The sequence below is a fragment of the Saccopteryx leptura genome, chromosome 4 (genome assembly GCF_036850995.1).
Source record: "Saccopteryx leptura isolate mSacLep1 chromosome 4, mSacLep1_pri_phased_curated, whole genome shotgun sequence".
NCBI classification, from domain to species: Eukaryota; Metazoa; Chordata; class Mammalia; order Chiroptera; family Emballonuridae; genus Saccopteryx; species Saccopteryx leptura.
The window spans coordinates 199,386,484-199,393,077 of record NC_089506.1 but is presented as its reverse complement, the minus strand read 5'-3'; the positions used below and the strand labels follow the sequence as shown (position 1 = coordinate 199,393,077).

General features: G+C 45.1%; 1 pseudogene; it reads right to left on the bottom strand.

Annotated features, from left to right (window-relative positions):
• Nucleotides 1-4,510: 4,510 nt before the first annotated feature.
• On the bottom strand, nucleotides 4,511-5,042 carry LOC136402500 (signal recognition particle 19 kDa protein pseudogene; annotated as a pseudogene).
• Between the last annotated feature and the right edge of the window lie 1,552 nt (nucleotides 5,043-6,594).

Genomic DNA, 6,594 nt, shown 5'->3' with positions numbered 1-6,594 from the left:
AACCTGCAGTTTCAGGGGTTCCTCTTAAAGGGCCCACAGACTTACTTGGACTCACTGCTCTGAGCTCCAGCACTGGAACAACAGCTCAAAAAATACCAGGGACATATGGGGAGGAACTCGTATTTAACATAAGGGAATGCGAGGGCCGGAAGGAAAGCGTTCTCCGAGACGGAAGTGCTGGCAGAGGCCGTTATTGCTTTGCTGAGCTGCCCCTCCACAGAGCCAGCAGGTGGGCACCATATCTGAGTCTCCCTCAACCTGGCTGACACTGTTCGCCTTGCCCTGGTGACCCCATCTCACCCAAATTTCAGGCCCACCCAAGCCGTTCCCACTGGTTTTTCCACACAAACAGCCTGTCCTGGCTCAGGCTGCTGACTTTCCTAAAATCTTTCAAATAGGCAGCAGCTGGCCTCAGCATGCTCCATATCTCTTGCTAAGTGACCCCAGGCTTGGCATTAGCCACAATCAGCCTTGGTTCTCAGCTGGGCCTCCCCCAGGCTCTCCTCTCCCAAGCCCAGCACAAGTAGCAGCCATCTGCAGATTGCTTTGTAGCTCATTCTGGGTGGACACAGGCACAGGTGGCAGCTGACCTTGGTCTGCATCTCCCAGGATGATCTAGAGCTAGACACCCAGTGGACAGCTTCAGACCACATTCAAGTACCACCCAACCACCTCCAAAAGCAACACACTGAGGTCCAAGGTTCAAACCCCCAAGGTCACGGGCTTGAGTACAGATTCACCAGTTTGAGTGCAGGGTCCCCGGCTTGAGCTGGCTTGAGCCCAAGATTGCTGGCTTGAGCAAAGGGTCACTGGCTCAGCTCGAGCCTCCCCACTCCCCAGTCAAGGCATCTATGAGAGGAAATCAATGAACAACTAAAGTGATCCAACTATGAGTTGATGCTTCTCATCTCTCTCCCTGTCTATCAGTCTTTCCCTCTCCCCCCCTCACTCTTTCTTTAGAAAAAAATTAAAGTATTAAAAATAACTATAGATACAATAATTTGTTAGTGAATATACAATATAAAAAGAGGTTTAAGAAGACTATTGTATGATGTATTATGTAAGCCTCATGGTAATGACAAAGAAAAAACCTATAGCACAGGGGTCAGGAACCTTTTTGGCTGAGAGAGCCATGAACGCCACATATTTTAAAATGTAATTCCGTGAGAGCCATACAATATGCTTAACACTAAATACAAGTAAATATGTGCATTTTATGTAAGACTAACACTTTTAAAGTACAATAAGTCTCTGAATTCTTTTTAATAACGTTGTTTTGCTGTTGCTAACCAATGATGAATAAAGTACTTCTTACCATTATGCAACTTCTGGTGCTGCATGGTTTTGCTGATGGCTTTGTAGTCTGGTTGATATGTGGTGAGGTTAAGCTTCATGCAGGTGTTGAAACTTGTATCCATTAAACGTGATCATAGGTTGGTCTTTAGATGTGAGAAAGACTGCTCACATGCATACATAGAGCCAAACATTGTCAGTACAGCAATACTCACATGCTGCAGTGTGTGGTATGTGACGGGAAGCGCATTCCAAGTTTTGACAATCAGCTGGTCCGCGGGTTGAAGTTTTTTTATTTCTCCCCACTGTTTGCTCACCAACTCTGCTTGCTGTTGTGCAAGTCTTTTCAAATCTTCATTCAGTGACTTGAACTTATTCACTCACATGTCTGAGGCCTTCAGGTCAGCAGCTTGTAGCTCAAAATCTCTGACGGAGACACTGGGGATGTAACTCAGGTCAGCGCTGTCCACTGCACACTCGTGTGGATGGGTGATGAACTTAAAAAGATGAGTGTACTCATGAAATTCTCCAAAGCGAGCTTTGAATGACTGCAGGAGATTAGATGTGAAGCCTGCTAGCTGCTGGAGATCAAGATGTTGAGCAGGGTCACTTGCTGTGCATGCATCTTTCAACTCTCCCAGTTTTTCAAAGTGTAGTAAACGACCTGTTTCAATGTCAGCAATGAAGAGTTCCTGCTTGTTTTCAAATGCAAACACTGCTTGTTGAAGGAATAAGACTGGATTTCCAACACCTTGCCTTTTCATATTGAGCTGGTTCAGATACTCAGTCATGTCCACGAGATCGTAGAACTTCAGGAGCCACTCAGTGTTAGCTAACTCAGGATGCTCGATGTTTTTCATTTCAAGAAAAGTCCGGATTTCGCTCAGACAAGCCGCAAAACGACTGAGCACCTTCCCTCTTGACAACCAACGCCCATTGCTGTGCAGAAGCAGACCAGGATAATTATTCCCAACTTGATCCAGCAGTGTTTTAAACTGGCGATCATTTAAAGCTTGGGCAACAATAAAGTTGACCACCTGAATGACCAGCTGCTCGCCACACATCTGATCACAAAGCACCTCCTGATGTAGGATGCAGTGAAAACTTAGGATGGGTCTCTTCATGTTCATGAAGAAGCGCTACGAATCCTCTGTTTTTCCCCACCATGCCCAGAGTACCATCAGTACACACAGAAATAAGTTTATCCATTGGTAGATTTTTTTCTTTAGTGAACTCAGTGAAAGACTTGAATAAATCCTCCCCTTTTGTTGTCTCTTTCATAGGCAAAACAGCAAGACTTTCCCTCACGTAGTGTGTCACCGACAGCATACCTTGCAATCACGCTGAACTGGGATAAGTGGCTTATGTCTGTTGACTCATCCAAAGCGAGAGAAAAGAATGGTGCTGCATTTATGTCCTTCAGTTATGTTGCCTCAATTTGATTTGCCATCATGATGGTACAATCATGAACAGTTCTTGCCAACAGAGGCATGTCTTTTATTCATTTGATTATCTTGTCTTTATCCAAAAAATTGTCAAAAAATTCATTGGCAACATCAAGCATGAATGTTTTGGCATACTCTCCATCTGTGAATGGCTTTCTGTTTCTCACAATTGCTAAAGCACAGCAAGCTAGCCGAATTCCAGTCACCTTGTTGGGTCCAAACACAGAGTTGCTGCTGACTAGCTTGCACTCTGCACAGTAGCTCTTGACACGCCTTCTTCCTGCTGTCCTCCGCTGGATATTTCGATGCAAATGTAGTGTGGCATGTGTCAAAGTGCTGCTTTATATTTGACTGTTTCATTGATGCAATTTTATCATTGCATATTAGACACATTGCAGAACCTGCTCTCTCCACAAAGGCGAATTACTCTGACCATTCCTGCTGAAAAGTACTTTACTTCTCACCTTTTTTTCTTTTAGCCATCTTCTTCGTCAAAAGGGTTTCTGCAATTAGCTAGCTGATTACTTGATTAAAAGGAGGGAAGATTACTTCCTGACCTCACAACGACCTATATACATTACGCAGTATCCAATAAAAATTTGGTATTGTCCCGGAGGACAGCTGTGATTGGCTCCAGCTGCTGCAACCATGAACATGAGTGGTAGGAAATGAATGGATTGTAATACATGAGAATCTTTTATATATATTTTTGTTTGTTTGTTTGTTTGTTTGTTTACAGAGTCAGAGAGAGGGATAGACAAGGACAGACAGACAGGAACAGAGAGATGAGAAGCATCAATCATTAGTTTTCACTGCGCATTACGACACCTTAGTTGTTCATTGATTGCTCTTTCATATGTGCCTTGACCATGGGGCTACAGCAGATCCAGTAACCCCTTGCTTGAGCCAGCGACCTTGGGTCCAAGCTTGTGAGCTTTGCTCAAACCAGATGAGCCCGCGCTCAAGCTGGCAACCTTGGGGTCTCGAACCTGGGTCCTCTGCATCCCAGTCCGACACTCTATCCACTGCGCCACCGCCTGGTCAGGCTCTTTTATATATTTATTTTTAAGTTTCAAATTTTATTTCATTAACTTAAAAGTGAACAAAATGTGTTTCAAATCTTACTTAAACCCATTTATCTGAACAAGTTTACATAGAGGCCAGATACAGGATTTTAAGTAACTTCTGGTAAAGTCCATTGTCCATTTAAAAATAAGCTTCTTTCTTCCACAAAAACTGCATTGAAAAGGCAAAAAAGCCCTGGCCAGTTGGCTCAGCGGTAGAGCGTAGGCCTGGCGTGCGGGGGACCCAGGTTCGATTCCCGGCCAGGGCACATAGGAGAAGCGCCCATTTGCTTCTCCACCCTCCCTCCTTCCTCTCTGTCTCTCTCTTCCCCTCCCGCAGCCAAGGCTCCATTGGAGCAAAGATGGCCCGGGCGCTGGGGATGGCTCCTTGGCCTCTGCCCCAGGCGCTAGAGTGGCTCTGGTCGCGGCAGAGCGATGTCCCGGAGGGGCAGAGCACCACCCCCTGATGGGCAGAGCATCGCCCCTGGTGGGCGTGCCGGGTGGATCCCGGTCAGGCGCATGCGGGAATCTGTCTGACCGTCTCTCCCCATTTCCAGCTTCAGAAAAATACAAAAAAAAAAAAAGAAAAAAAAAAAGAAAAGGCAAAAAAAATATTTCTTTTATACTGCAAAAGAACTAGATGCAAACTTCTGGTGTAAATTTCATTGTCAACCCTGTTGCTGAAGCTGGGAGGCACACATGTTCATAGTTCGGTGATATGATACAAAAAGATTCCGTTTCTCTCAGATACAAATCAGAAGCCTCCATTCGCGTCTCTTACAGTAGTACCACACACTTGATTCTCATACCAGGTCACTTTTTCTTCTTTCCTTTCCCTTTTTTACTTCCCTCTCCTTGTTGAAGACTTTGGTCACCACCTCCTGTTTTTTGTGTTCTTGTTTTTAGTTTAGGAATCATTTCTGCTACGTACAACATTACGTGATGGGAATTGTACAAGACAGAGGCTGCCGTCTTCCTGTCTGAGCTGGACCCGGACTCTGCCCCTGTACTGAGCATCACGATTCCATTCTCTAGAGTACATTTTATTTTTCTCAAGAAATACATTAAGTCCAACTGCTGAGCACACATCTTGAATCTCTGTAGCTGTAGGATTTTCAACAGCCTTACTTATGGGGATTCTCCTGCCCTCCGCGATGGTCTTCTTGTTATTTAAATAAGCAGGATATATACAAATAAACCTGTCCTGGTCCGCCGGGGATGGCGCCGCGGCGCAAGCCATCCCTCTTTTATATTTTTAACATTATTTTTTTATTATTCATTTTAGAGAGGAGAGGGAGAGACAGACAGAGAGAGAGAGAGAGAGAGAGAGAGAGAGAGAAGAGGGGGGAGGAGCTGGAAGCATCAACTCCCATTTGTGCCTTGACCAGGCAAGCCCAGGGTTTCGAACCGGTGACCTCAGCATTTCTAGGTCGATGCTTTATCCACTGCGCCACCACAGGTCAGGCAACATTATTTTTTTTATTAAAGATTTGTCTGCGAGCCAGATTCAGTCATCAAAAGAGCACATCTGGCTCATGAGCCATAGGTTCCCGACCCCTGCTATAGCAGATACACAAAAGAAAAACAGGAATCAAAGCATGCCACTATGGTAAAATAAAATCAAGTCCCAAAAGAAGACAGCAGGAGCAAAAGAAAGGAACTACAAAACATTCAGAAAACAATTAACAATAATAAAGCCTTACTTATCAATAAGTACTTTAAATGTAAATGGATTAGATTCACCAATGGGTGTTTTTAAAAGTCTCAATATATGCTGCCTGTAAGACACTCACTTGCCTGACCAGGCAGTGACACAGTGGATAGAGTGTCAGACTGGGATGTGGAGGACCCAGGCTCAAGACCCTGAGGTCACCCACTTGAGCGCGAGCTCATCTGGTTTGAGCAAAGCTCACCAGCTTGAGCCCAAGGTTGCTGGCTGGAGCAAGGGGTCATTCAGTCTGCTGTAGCCCCCCACGGTCAAGGCACATATGAGAAAGCAATCAATGAACAACTAAGGTGCCACAACAAAGAATTGATGGCTTCTCATCTTTCTCCTTTCCTGTCTGTCTGTCCCTATGTGTCCCTCTGACTCTCCCTGTCTCTGTCACACAAAAAAAGAGACTCACTTAATAAGCCTTAAGGACACACACAAGCTAAGAAATGAAAAAAGACATTTCATGCAAATGAAAACCAAAGACAGCAGAGATAACTATACTTACATCAGACAAGTATAAGTAAAAATGTAACAATAAGCAAAGAAATGCCCTGACTGGATAGTTCGGTTGGTTAGCACTGTCCCTGAAGTGCAGAGTTGCCTGTTTAATCCCAGGTTATAGCACATACAAAAACAGATCAATGTTCTTGTCTCTCTCTCTCTCTCTCTCACTCTCTCTCTCTCTTTCTCTCTCTCCCTGTTCCTCTTTTGATAATTCAATAAATAGAAATTTTTAAAAAAATTTTTAAAGAGGCCCTGGCCAGTTGGGTTAGTGGTAGAGCATCAGCCCGGCATGTGGAAGTCCCAGGTTTGATTCCTAGCCAGCGCACACAGGAGAAGTGCCAATCTCCTCTCCACTCTCTCTATCTCTTTCTTTCCATCCCACAGCCAAGGCTCCATTGGAGCAAAGTTGGCCCAGGCGCTGAGGACGGCTCCATGGCCTCCACCTCAGGTACTACAATGGCTCCTGTTACAACAGAGCAATGCCCCAGATGGGCAGAGCATCACCCCCTGGTGGGCATGCTGGGTGGATCCTAGTTGGGCGCCTTTGGGAGTCTGTTTCTCTGCCTCCCTGCTC